This window comes from Peromyscus leucopus, chromosome 2 (assembly GCF_004664715.2).
Source record: "Peromyscus leucopus breed LL Stock chromosome 2, UCI_PerLeu_2.1, whole genome shotgun sequence".
NCBI classification, from domain to species: Eukaryota; Metazoa; Chordata; class Mammalia; order Rodentia; family Cricetidae; genus Peromyscus; species Peromyscus leucopus.
This window is the reverse complement of record NC_051064.1, coordinates 49,512,204-49,527,523: the sequence shown is the minus strand read 5'-3', so window position 1 is coordinate 49,527,523 and position 15,320 is coordinate 49,512,204.

Sequence of the window (15,320 nt, the reverse complement as noted above, 5' to 3'; positions counted from 1 at the left end):
TGTATTTCCATTAACTATCCTATAAGAATGAATTTAATAATATAATTTGGTACATATTGCATGTCTTGTCTTCTCTTCTCAGGAAAAGATATAACACAAGATTAAGAGCTCAACACAGGTAATTCAGAAAGAAAGTCATGTACAAAAGATACATTTTATCAGATCAGTGAAATGCAACATTATTTAAAGGGTAAAGGAGGGAAAAAGGAAGTGGACACATAGATTTCATACCAAATTTATTTTATCTCAAATAGATCTCTTTGATCCTAGGATTTCTACTGAGATTTTCATATAAAAAAGTAATAAATGAGTAGCTGTAAAATAACTATCTATGTAATGCATGATATATTGAATAAATATGTTTATAATGGTGTAACTGAAAAATTCTCATGTCATTACAATACTCTTGAGTCATAAATGCAAAATGAGATAGAAATAAAAGAAACAATGTATTAATTTGAAAATATATAGGTTCTAAAAATAAAAGAACAAATTGCTTCAAAATACCATTGCATTATTGCCTTAAATTTGACAAGTTGTTCTTACCATGTGAGCTTGTGATTTATGGGAAAAATGGAAAAAGAAAAGAGAGAGTAAAATAGTAGAATGTGAGTAACAGGATTTTCAATTATGGATTGATGTTTTTCTGGTCTAAAGATTTTGGAGCCCATGGAATGGAAAAGATCTTTTTACTATGAGTCACCATTGTTACCTTTGTAAGTATATTCTACAGTAGAGTAAGTAGCACAAGAGTAAGTGGAGATCATATTCAGTATGAGTCTTCTACTGTCATTTAATTCTCTATAGAAATGTCTTCTCAATCACATATAAAGTTGTGACTCACCTATTTCCCAGGTGGAAAATTTAGTATTACATTCACTATTTTTGGAAGATGATTTAATCAGCTTATATGTTTCTCTAATCTGGAAGTCTCTGTTCTTTAGAAATAATAACATTTTTTAAACATCATTATACTCCAAAACATATCTGGCTATATAGATGTATATATCTCAATATATTCATATCTATGCATCTATGTATCCATCTACCATCTATCATCAAATTATCTATCCTCTACCTATATAACTATTTATGTATCTATCAATCTGCCTATCATATATATATATATATATATATATATATATATATATATAAATGTGTGTGTATGTAAGTGTATCCTCCTGACCTTACTTGATCTATTATCTACCTATCAATCTGTCAATGTACCTATCCATCTACCTATCCATCTCTTTCTGTACATCTATTACATATATCTATATATGTTCATGTATATGTGTATCTTCCTGATCTTATTTGAACTATCATCTTTCTATGTATATATCTATCCAGTGTCTGTCTGTCTATCATCTGTCTATCTAACATCTACAACTGTCTCTCTATCTATCCCTGCATCTATCTACCCATCTCTATCTGTACATCTATTGACTATGGATATCTGCATATGTCCATGTATATGTGCATCCTTCTGACTTTATTTGACTTAGTAAAGAAATAAGTCAGGGCTCTTAACCTCTGAGCCATCTCTCCAACCCAAGAAATGCTCAATCATACCAGAAGAGCACTTGCTCAGCTATGTTCATATCAGCATTGTTTGTAATAGCCAAAACCTGGAACCAATCTAGATGCCCTTCAATGAAGAATGGATAAATAAATTGTGGTACATACACACAATGGTATATATACCTAGCAGAAAAAATCAATGACATCGTGAGGTTTGTAGGCAAATGGATGGATCTAGAAAAAATCATCCTGAGTGAGGTAACCCAGACTCAGAAAGACAAATATGGTATGTACTCATTCATAGGAGGATACTGGAGGTGGAACAAGGATGACTGGACTGCTACTCATATCACCAGGGAGGCTACCTGGAAAACAGGACCCCAAGAAAGACACAAGGATCGCCCAATGATGGAGAAATGGCTGAGATCTACATGAACAGCCTGGACATGAGTGGGAGCAATGAAGGGTGAGGGTCGAGGGAGAGAGCCTGTGGGAGTGAGAGATCCTAGCTGGATCAAGAACAGAGAGGGAGAACAAGGAATAGGAGACCATGGTAAATGAAGACCACATGAGAAAAGGAAGAAACAAAGTGTTAGAGAGGCCCATGGAAATCCACAAAGATACCCCCACAATAGACTGCTGGCATGGTCCAGACAGCTGGAACTGACCTACTCTGGTGATGGGATGGCCAAACACCCTAATAGTCGTGCCAGAAAACTCATCCAACGACTCATGTATCTGGATGCAGAGATCCACGGCTAGGCCCTGGGTGGAGCTCCGGTAGTCTAATTAGTGAGAAAGAGGAGGGTTTATATGAGCGAGAATTGTTGAAACCAAGGTTGGATAAAGCACAGGGACAAATAGCCAAACAAATGGAAACACATGAACTATGAACCAAAGGTTGAGGGGCCCCCAACTGGATCAGGCCCTCTGAATAGGTGAGAAAGTTGATTGGCTTGATCTGTTTGGGAGGCATCTAGGCAGTGGTACCAGGTCCTGGGTTCATTGTATGAGTTGGCTGTTTGAAACCTGGGGATTATGCAGGGATGCTTGGCTCAGTCTGGGAGGAGGGGACTGGACCTGCCTGGACTGACTGAGTCTACCAGGTTGATCTCAGTCCTCGGGGGAGGCTTTGCCCTGGAGGAGGTGGGAATATGGGGTGGGATGGGGGAAAGGGGAGGGGGCAGGAGGGGGGAGAACAAGGGAATCTGTGGCTGATATGTAGAACTGAATGGTATCGTAAAATAAAATAAAAGGAAAAAAATAAGAATTTATATTAAAATACCAAACTCAAAAAAAAAAAAAAAGAAAAAAAGAAGTCAAACAAAATATAAGTGAAAATATTCTCTTTTAAACAAGTCTACCTTGGAATCCAAACTTCTCTTTTACCTTTTCTCTTCTCATTGTGAAATAACTTTTTTCAAGTGTTAATTATTGGTTAAATGAGACAAATTAAAAACTTCTAATAAAAGAACAGTGATGTATGTATGTAATCTTGCAATGTTAGTGGGACACAAAGTAGGTAGTGGAAGGCTTTTAAGTTACTTGTACTTATAAATAAAAACTTACATATTATCAACTAATAAGTAGTATAGAAGGAACAATTGTAATTGTGAAATTGGAAAGACAATTTGTATGTGCAATTTTAAAATAAAAAAATTATCTTCTTTATCAACAGAAATATCTCTGAACCAAGACTGATGACTGTTACTCAAACTATATAAACACTGACTTTTAATAATTTTTATAAGGTACTTTCCCGAAAACCTTAATAGTAAAATTTCATGATATTTTTTCCTTCCTAGTTATTGTTGTGCAGAAGTAACATGACCAAAAAAATTGTAAAATAAATCATTTAATTTGAGAGTACAGGTTTCCAGAGGCTTTGAATCTATTACCTTAATTGTGGGCAGCATGGCAATAGCTAGGCAGTTATGAAGCTGGAGCTGGGAGCTCACATATGATTCATAAATACTAAGCAGAGAGAGCTAACACAAGACAGAATATATCAAGCATCATGTGAGCATTTTCGTCCTCTTTTCTTTCACATTTGACCATGCTCACCCAAGGATGCCAGCCTAAATTTCTTCTGTTTTTTTACACCTTGCTAGCATAAATCCTTATGTGTATCAAGTTATTAATTAAATCATGTTTACTCAAGCGTCAATAGTTTAGTATTTTCATATCATACTGATAACAATGTTCTCGGTTTGTTTATTCATTTTTTTTTCTGTAAGGCTTTTCTAATTCCAACCAAGCTATTTTATGTGTGTTTTCCCAGTTTTTTAATTTGGGAATCATACATTTATCATATTTGCTATAATAGAGTTGAAAGAAATAGAACCAAAATGAATCATACACACAAACTCACACACACACACACACACACACACACATGCTTGTTCGCACACAAACGTGTGCACACACATGCACACATACACACTATCACACTAAGAAAATGGGCAGTCAACAGTGACCATCTACATGCTGAAGGGCACTGAACCCAGCAACTTGAAGTTCAAGATGTTAGAAGCCTCAGAATAAAGGTGACAATGATGCTGTCCAAACCTAATGTTGATTTTTTTAATGTTTCTGACAAAGGCTGTGGTAAGAGTCTCATGTCAAAGACTAAAGAAGCTAATGTTTGATGTCTGTGGGTAATGGCATCAACAGTATACAAACTTAGAAAGAAAGAATGGAGTTCTGAATTAAAGTACTACCTGAAATTATTTTCTTCCATTTAATTCCAAAAATAGAGTCATTGCATAAGCAGTATTGCCTGCATTCAGGATAAGTCTTCCTTTCTCAGTCAATCCTTTCTGTAAATGCCTTAGAACATACTTAGCATACTATCTGAACTATGTAATTATGGCTGAATAAAATGAATACATTGAGTGAATTGATAGTTCCTACTTGTTATTTATGGGTGTGATTATTTATATTATCTTTCAAATATTGCATTTCAAATGGATAAACTCAAACAAGATCCTTGCTATGGAGTGATTCTTTATTCACTTTCTTTGATTATATGTTGAATATCCTTCTCCATTCACCAATAGTTGAGAACTTATTTCCTAATAGGCCTTATCTCCAACTACTGATGAATAGGTCATAGAAGTGTGCTGTGGGATGTCCTGTATGCTCTGAATATATGTTGCTATGATTTAGAGATTCTTCTGCCCCATATCAGAAGAGCCCTCTGATGTGGAACAGAAAAAAAAAAAAAAACAATATTTTTATTTAAAACAGGTTGATTATAAATACAATCTCTTTCTAAAGAAAAGAGGGGGAAAGCATAGATAATGATAGGATAAAAATGTAGATTATTGAAGCTACTTTTAAAGAGCAACTTGTTTAAAATGTTTTACATTGGTACAGATTTTCGTTTATTGGTACAAATTTAGAGTTGGTTTTGTTTTAATATATATATTTCTACTCTTGTTTAAGACATGTTTACGTAACTCATTTGGATTGTAATGGATAATTAAAAATACAGATTAATAATTACTCTTCTATGATAGTCAAACTTAAAATCATGTTAAGTTTTCTAGGTATACACAGATATAATTTAGTTTTGTAGTTAATCTTTAAACCTACATAATATAGCATTTAAAATATTTTTTTTTAAATTTAGACTTTCTAGACAGTAAGACATGTCTACTGCTGGCAGCACCAATTTACTTCAGAGAGGAGGATGGACATCAAAAACACTCCATATGGAGTTTATCTTCTTCTTGGCAAAAAATAGCCATTTGCTCAAGAAACTGTTCTTGCCTGGACTGCTTGATCGACTGGACATGCAGGACCCATAGGAAGGTGACCACTCAAATTTGCTTGGTGAAATGGTCCTTCAGGTTCCTGCTTTGAAGAGGAAACTGCCAGACATTCTACAGGACACAGAGAGAAGTGACTGAGAGACTCTAGACCTGTGGGCTGAAGACAGATGTTCCAACTTTACAGAGGAACTTTGGATGACTATCCAGGCTGCCAACTGTCTCTGTCTACTCTCACAAGATTCCCAAGGGTTGCTTGCATCCTTCTTCCATTTCTCAGGTAATAGTATATCCTTCTGAGGTCTTTGATGTAATTGAACTCTAGATAGTTATAATTTCCTTGGTTATGATAAAAGATAAGTTATATGTGAAACCTTAGACTCACAAATATAGGATAGACAGGATATCTTCTTTAATTTTGCCAAATACAAATAGACTAGATATTATAAATAGACTAGATATTGTAACTGTAATTCTTGCTTGATAATTGTTTTGTTATATGTAATTTTACTATGTTAAAGTTAAAAATCTTCCTTTTTAAAAAAACAGAAAAGGGGAAGTGCTGTGGGATGTCTTATATGCTGTGAATATATGTTGCTATGATTGATTGATAAATAAAATGGTGATTGGCCAGTAGCCAGGCAGGAAATATAGTGTAGGCAGGACAAGAGAGAAGAGAATGCTGGGTAGAAGAAGGCTGATTCAGGAAATGCTGCCAGCTGCCACTATGTAAGATACCAGTAAGCCACAAGCCACGTGGCAAGGTATAGATTTATAGAAATGGGTTAATTTAAGATATAAGAACTAGATAGTAAGAAATCTGCCACGGCCATACAGTTTATAAATAATATAAGCGTCTCTGTGTGTTTAGTTGGCTACGGGACTGGCAGGTGAGAGAGATTTGTCCTGTCCATGGGCCAGGCAGGACCAGGAAAACTTCAGCTACAAAAGTGAAGTCTGCTCTGATAGACTTAGTGTCCACATATGAAAAGACACTAGAAAGTCCCCTGATACCAAGTCACATACATGCTGGAATAGACGTGTGATGACACAGCAAGAGAGTGAATTTACAACTCAGGTAAGAGTCTCTAATCAGATACAAGACTGTCCAAAACCTTGATAGTAGACTTCTAGTTTCCACAGTTTATAAAAAATACGTGTTTAATGTTTCAGTCAATCAGCATGTTTATTATTCTTTTATCACAACCTACATCACTTCATGAAATCTTCTATCAGGATGATTTGAGAGTAGAAAATATCACTTAAAGCAATTTTGTAACAGTATGATTATCTACCATATTATATTCCCAAATATGCTTTTTTTCTTGTCTACCTCCCACTGCAAGAATTAAAGCTTCAGTCCAATTCGTCAGTCTATTTGTTATCTATGGTAAAGTATCTGGTCTTGTTGTGGCCATTGAAGTACAAAGATAATCCTGCTGGGACAGGAAGAGAAGATGATAACTATCAAACGATAAGCATGTGCTTATTCCTACTGGCACAGTTCTGAGTAGAAACAGAATATGTGGAGAGACAACACCACCAAGCAAAATGTAGTTGATCAAAATGATCCAAAGCCTGGAGTCCTTCTTGTCTTTTCCAAACTACTGAGGGCACATTTGGACTGCATGCTCTCAAATGCCCAGAGCCATAAACATCCTTACAGTTTAATCAATTATCGCTCAGGTTGTGTATCACTAACCACTAAAAGCATCCTAAAAGAATCAAGCAGTAAATGGATTACTGCAGGGATCTATCATGTGTCATCTAATAGTGTTGCTCTTGTATGTGGTAGCTTAGGAACAGATTAGAATTTACGTTTCATCATCTGAGGTTGCCAGTGAATTAGACATCAGCTACTTTCAAACTCTGAGACTTTTAAACTTCCCATTCCTGTTTTCTTCAGGGACATCACTTTCTTATGAGCCTTTTAAATTAGTTTGTCAGAAAACTCATCTCACACAAGTGGATACTAATCTCCTTGTCAATAGGTACATAGGAAAATAAATGCAAATACATCATGCCTCTGTGTGTCCTGTCACTATTGTGCTGACTCTCACAACAAAATTTACTACTTCAGTTCCTATTGGTTGTTTCATTCTTCACCTGAGGAAAAAGTAAAATGAGAACAACTGTTAATCTAAATTACAAGAAAATATGCTGGAAGGAAGAGGGTAAGTTTTGCCTCAGTTTTAAGATCTAACTCAATACCCGTGTAGGCATCTTTGGTTTAATAAAAGATAAGTTACTTTAGAAGAAAGAATAAAAGAATTACACAAAATTACCCAACACATAAAAATTGCTGGTCTTAGTAGCCACTGTTTTGTACTCCTAGTTATTATAATTCATAAGAAAGCTATAAAGGATTTTTTTCCTCTTGTCCTCACATACTTTCAGATTTAGCATATTTAGTCACAATATACAGCTGTTTCCTTTTATGGATATTTAGCTATGTATTCTGTAACCATAAATCAGCAGATCTATCATCTTATAGGATTTGAGTATAATTAATAATTGTTTTGGCATAACTAAGATTAGTCCTTACACTAAATGCAATAGTTTATTCAATTCTTCTAACTGTTGGATGCCATATCACATGTGCCTTACATAGATTAAAAAATTGAAATTTTTAAAGGTTTATTTTTAAGATCAGACAGTTATTAAATAGTAAGAGTAAAGAATGACCTTATTTATTCAGCTTTGACCAATCAGTTTTTTGTTAAATATTTTCATTTATTCTTTTAAACTCTGATATAATATTCTTTGAAAATTCCACGAATCTTTCCAAATTCTCTTCTACATCCCTTGCCACCCAGTTCATGTTCTTTCTTACTCTTAAGAAAAGAAACAATAGAACATAGAGTCCTTTAGTCCATTTCATGTTGGCTGACCACTCCTGAGCATGAGGCCTGCTCTGGAGTGTGATTGATATACACAGTTAAAAAAAATGCCATTTCCCAGCAGCACCAACTGTCAGTAGCTCCTTAGCTAGGAGTGAGAAATCATGCCCTTTTCCCCTCTCCCTTCAGAATTTCATCTAGTTTGAGCCTGTACATGCCATTTGTATGACTTTGTGAGTTAGTATGTGCATGTGCCCTATTGTGTCTGGAAAACAGGGTTTTCTTCAAGTTTTCTATCTATTCTACCTCTTAAAATCTTTCCACCATCTCTTCTGCATACATCTCTGAGCTTGGGGAGAGATCTACGATGTCTCCATCAAATTTATGGCTTAACAGTCCAAAGGCTCTTATTCTCTGAAAGTTGATCAGTTGTGGGTTCTCTGTTAATTACTGTCTACTGAAAGAAGATTCTTTGATGAGTGAAAGTGATTAACTGATCTATGGATACAACCATATGTCATTAGGTATCATTCCATTGTTATGTCCATTTTGAAAAATGATACTAGTAGGTTTCCCCCCTAGAGTCTATGACCTACTTAGTCTTAGGTTCTTATCCTCATTCACTGTCACATATGAGTTCCATCTCTTGAAATGGGTCTTAAACCAATGAAATACATTTGGTTACTCTCATAACCTATGTGCCACAATTGCACCCATGGGCACATCTTTCTGGGTAGATTATTATTGTAACTTGAAGTGTTCATAGATGGATGAGATTGATGCCACATTTCACTTCCAGTATCAGGTATAGCATCTTCAAGAACTATGAGTTTTAGCCAGTATGGGTGAAGCTTCAGCACAATTTTAACTAGTTTTCAAGCCCAACTCTTTTATTCAACTTTTTCTACAACACAGAACCAAAGAGAGTAATCTCTCACAGATATTCATATTTCGTTTTTTTTTTCTCATGAAGAAATTGATAATAATCATCAAGTTAGAGATTAGATTGTTTTTCTTTTTTTGTTTTTGTTTTTGTTTTTTTTTTTTGTTTGTTGTTTGTTTTCGAGACAGGGTTTCTCCGTGTAGCTTTACGCCTTTACTGGATCTCGCTCCATAGACCAGGTTGGCCTCGAACTCACAAAGATCCGCCTGCCTCTGCCTTCCGAGTGCTGGGATTAAAGGTGTGCACCACCACTGCCCTGCTTAGATTGGTTTTTACCACATTTATGAGTATCTATTTATATAAAACTTTTAAACTTTTTAAAAATTTAAACAAGTTTTATAGAAAGTACAGACGGTCTGTGTTTGGTGAGGAACTCCTGTAACTGAACACTCAAGAGACTGAACCAAATCATGTGTTAGAGGAATCTGAGACACACAGCCAATTCCATTTAAAAAACACAAAATGAGGTGGAGAATTTAGATATTGGTTTTAAGACTTAAATTTCTATTTTTCATCAGAATATGTTCAAAGTAGTTTTAGATTATAGCCATTCAAAATAAAATGCTTATTCACTTTAAATTGAAATCTATGAATTAAATTATTCATTTGTGTGCATTGTAGTTAATTTACAAGTAAATTATTGAACATAGCGTATGTATATACTTACAGACATTGTAAATGTTAAAAAATGAGGTGTCAATCACTCATATATATTGGATGACCTTCTGGCATAACATGCAGCTTTTGATATTATGGGTATTGTATATATTGAAATGGCCTAAAACAAATGATGATATTCACAATGTTTATTTGGAATTTGCATCTGAAATCTATTAAAGTCTATGCTAAAATTTTACCTGCATACTCAGAACCCCACTAGTCATATTTTCCTTTGCCTTATGAGATTTTTGTTCTTCCACATATCCTAAGCAAGACATCATAGCATATGGCTTCCACACATTAGACACTCCTGAGTTATCAAACATGCTACCCTCTACCATGAACACTTAGCCAAAGTGTGAAGAATGTCAAATCTAAGTGAAGGTCACCTAGACATTCAGATTTTTATGAGAGCTATCCAAGGAGGGAAAACTATTAGAAGTACATTATCCTAATAATCACAAGCAAAGAAAATAACAGATAACACCTTCTACTTTAAATCTAAAGCAGTTTGCTGACACTTGTCCTGAATCACATTTGTTTAATTTTATCTTACATTACCAAGTTTAAATTATACAGGATAAATGGTATACAAAGGGCAAACAACTAACATAAGTGATACAAAAATTCACCCCAGACTACAGGCAATATATCCTTGGTACAATGTAGAATACTAATGTTGGATTATGGCATTGGAATGCAGGAAGTGACATTGAGATATCCATTAACATTCTTAAAGTAAAAAACTATTGCCCCGAGGTGATAAATGATAAGGTAGTTGGTTAATTATTTCTCTATGGTCAACTGTAACAATATGTCCACTAAGAAGAAAGATTTGGGGACAAAAGCTTAGAAAGGTCATGTCATTCTGCAAGGAAGTGGCAGGGGCCTGTGTCTGACAATGTTAGCTATTTCAAAGCAGAAGAATGGCAGACTCACATCTTAAAATTCTTGCCTCAGGGTTCTGGCTGGATCTCAGGGTCTTTCTGAGCCTGTGCTGAAAGAAGCACTTCTGTCTCAGGGCCCTGGGGCTCAGGTGTCCAAAATATAAACAGACATTGTGTAAGCTGCTGAATTAAAAGTCAGTCAAATTTATAAACTTTTCGATCTTTTATACATCACTCAAGCTCAGCACTGGATCTCATGCAGCATCTGCTGTAGTGAGAACAAGGGTACAGCACCTACAGGAGAGAATTAATTCAGTTAGAGAACTCTGATCCCTCAGAACTTCGTGAATCAGGCTTTTAAGGAAATAATTCATATTTTTATGCAATTAAAACCTTTACTGACATCCCTATAATTAGAATCATGAATATATAGAGAGAATGAAATACAGGTTTTGAACAGTGAAGCTAAGAAGAGTTAGTCCCAGAGGGAATCACATGAATTCACTGATTCATGGAGCCAAAGCCTGGAAATTATTTTTCATATTGCATTTTGAAAAAGTTAGCCAAGGAAGGGCTGAGGGGCACCATTCTGGATCAAGCTGGATTAATCAAAAGCATTACTCTCAGACGTTTCTTCACTCAGTGGCTTACTGTTCTGGTTAAACAAAGCAAATACAGATTCAATGTGTGAACTGGGTTGGAAGATCAAAATTCTAGCCCTTATCTAGAAGTGCTGCTACAGAACTAGGAAACTGGAGATCTTCTTGTGTCTGTTTCTCATTGCAATTATCATATCAACATAGTGGATGGAAAGACAGGGATACTGAGTAAAATTTAAGGTCTTCATATGGGTTTGACAGTGACACAATAGGCTACTGGAAATGTAACTGTGCTTTTCAGAGTGAAGATAGAATTGAATACATTTTACAACTGTGAGTATTAGGTTCCTTTCATTAGCTGTCCACAAAGAGACCTGGATCAATATCAAGAATGACTTTATACTGGAAATGAGAAAAACTGGAAAATGTTGAAGAGCTCTTCCAAACACCTCAGTCAGAGCAGGGGTTTATGGAATATGCAGTGGGAAGATGTCTGATTGAGATCCCAAATCCAGACTGTATTTTGTGTGTTTTTTTTCTCAAATTCCTAAGAGAAATAAACTGAATAGATATTCTTAGGAAATATAATTACTTTCCACATTCTGAAGAATATTTTTGAAAGAATAGTCAACTGGAAGTTACTGATAATATTTTCCATATCAAACAATGATGTATTCTTGGGAAATTTACAAAAAAAAAATAGTATTTCAACAACCTCTTTCTGCAAAGATAAATCCAAGTAGAGAGCTGTACATTTCTAAATCTTTCCTACTTAAATGTTTAATTTGACCCGTAACATCCTGAAGAGTCCCAGAACAGGGTGCAACTTTTGAAATGTAGTAAGTAGTAAGTACTTCCATCCATAGTCATCATTTCTGATATAATTCCCTTGATTAAATAAAGTAATATAGTTGCTGCTTATTGGTATCCACCACAAAATTGCTACCTTTACTCAATTTATATGTATATTTAAATATATATACATGTATAAACAAAGCAGAAGTTGGTCAACATAACACTTCAGGGGAGTGACCTGAAGTGACAGTTCTAGTGCCTGGAGGCACATGGAGATGATTACAAGGAGTGAGAAGCTGGTCATTTTTGTCCTTTCTCAACTTGATGTTTGGAAAGCTCCTCAGATTTCTAAGTCCTTAAGCATCCCTTACAATGCACATTTACTGAGTAAAGTAAAGGTCCATGAAATTTGAATGGGTCCCAGACCACATGTAAGCAATGCTAGACAATGCCTTGCAGCTCATTTGAGGACAATAGCTCCCAGGCAAGTGCAATGATTCCCCGAAGTGTCTGCAGCACAGACAGAGTCTTGGAAAGTGTCATTCTCAACAATTGAAGAGCAACATCCTAAAGCTGGTAGAATAGCCATCCCATTGGTACTCTACCTCAGAAGAGTATTTCTTGATAGGCTGTTGGACTATCATGACGGTTTAACAAACAACTATGTGAGATTAAATATCATTGTCACCATCCCTTAGTTTAAGACATTGTTATGAATGATATGCTGATTTTCTGAACTGTTTTCCACATGCCATTTCTTTGATAGCCAGAATTATTTTCTTCTCTTAAGTTTAGAAATGAAATGTGAATAAAAATCCTATTTTCTGTTGTCACTAAAATAAACCTCATCTTTACTACTTGACATTCATTGTTCATAAGACACATAAAAGACTTCTATTACATCAGATGTTGAGAGGAAGTTGAGATATTTTACATTAGATAAGCCAATAAAAATAATTCAACTCATTAAAAATGTATCTTCTGTTATTACAGACAGAACAAAAGAACACAGTATTGAAAAGCCATGCCCTCAAAATATATGCACAGGTCTCATGTAGTGGGTTATATTTATAAATACACACATACACACATATACATATATAAACATATACCTATACACATGGTCTCTGCTTCCATGGTCTCTGCTTCCATTCTTGCCTACAGGTTCTTTGAACTCCTTTCCTGGCTTCCTTTGATGATAAACTACAAACTGTAACTTGAAATAAGCCCTCCATCCTCAAGTTGGTTTGATCAATATTTTCTGAATGCAACAAAAAGCAAACTAGAACAAGGCCTAAACGTACATTTCTAAATAAGTTAGCCTTCATATCTAGTTTTACTCTCTTATTAAATAAACATATACTAAAAATTTCGCATTTTTTTTCTCTTCTTTTCTCTCTGACATTTTTGTTTGTTTGTTTGTTTGTTTTGAAGGCAAGAAGTCATCACAGGTAAAACTGAAGAACAACATAAACTTTCATATTGTGAACCTTGTGATGAGACCATGCAGCAAGACAGTGTCTAATAAAGTGAACCTGTTATCCCCTCAAAAGAATTCAAATCTAAAAGAGGGGAGAAAATTGAAATAATGTGGTTGTAGATCAGGCCTGAGTTATCCATTTTTTTAAGGGAGTGGTGGTGAATGAATGTTATCAATCCAATGTATTATTCTTTTTGTTTGAAACTTTTTTCTAATTATTTAGCAGGTGTAGACTTACTGATATCCAACAATATGATTTCAGGTACTCTATTCAAGGGAAGGGGTCAATTAAAGAAACCTTGTTTTGAAAAGGAGTAATCATTAAATGCTTCTGTGGAATGTCTGAACTTCAGAAGCTGCAGGAAATGGCAGCTGAGTGCTGCAGAGGGTAGAGTTATTTTCATTTCTGCATTGTCATTAGAAATTTCAGTAATCAGAAAAAAGAATAATTATCAAATAGTCCACGATTTAGTTCTTTCTATGGTGCTTTAGAATGGTTAATATGATATAAAATGACCAGATAGATACCATTACATTCCAACAATTTGAAGTGATATTAGTATTAGTATTTTAATATTTTTTAAAGTCCTTCCTTTTATACTACATAATGAAGCATGCATTATAATTTGATATGGTAATATCTGTGATGCCCTCACTCCATGTAATACAACAGATTTGTGTTTTTTTTTTTCTTTCTTTCTGGTCATATGAACACACATGTGTTATTCATCCACATTTTAGAGCCCATAAAAAGCCCTAAATTAAGAAAGGTATAGGAGCATGCATTGCATTTTGACAACATTTTGTTGAATTAACAAATGTATGATAAAGTGCCAGCACTTTAGGATAAAATACCAACGATCATGTTATGCCTTCTCAAACTGTATGATTACCACGTTTCTTAAAGAACTGTCTAAAAATATAAACAGATTTGGTTTCAACTCAAATAATGTTTCATAAAACTTGACCTAGAAATAGTATTTTAGACTTGTTAGATTCATTTTCTCTTGCACTTTAAGTTTTATGAATGTGAAAGAACAATAGATAATCTGTTGACTTATGTCAAATTCAACATGTGTATCTTTTTCAAGATATATTTTTTCAAGTGTAAACTCTTAAACAAAATGTAAAGACAGGAAAGTCTGAGTCAGTAAAGATTCTAGTGACTAAAACTGATGGCATACATCACAAGAAAAACACAGTGTCTACTTCCTGTCTCCTAGGATACACCATAGCTCTTAGAAACATTTCAGTGTTGTTGGTACAGTAACATGAGATGAAACCTTGGAAATCTTCCCTTCGCTCTACACCACCAGTTATCACAAACCAGCAGCTCCAGTCCCATCTCCTGGGTTAGTAGTCTGCAGAACTGCTTTGCAGCCCTTATTCTCACTGTAGCTTGCCTCTAGGTTTGAGCTCAGACGACAGGTGGAAATGTGAGTCACTGTTCAAACATGAAGGGAAAAGTATGTCGAGAAGGTGGATTTGCCATCTGCAAGAAAGATAATTACACTTGGGTACACTTGGGTAGCAAATTTCAAATACAACCTTTAAAATTAAAATGAGAAAATTCCCTAGAAAACATAACATCTCTACTTTTTAAAAATGATATATAGAGGTACTTGAGAGTTGCAATTAAAGAATCTAGTCACCTCAGCAATGAACCATTTTTCATTCTATCTTCTAGAATTTTTCTTACTGGATATTCTTGTTTAAATTGTATCTAATCTCCCTCCATTCTATAAACCTATACTATGCAACAAAGAATTTATGTCATAAATTACTGCTATATTACCAATATTTCCACTTCAATGTGTTTCAT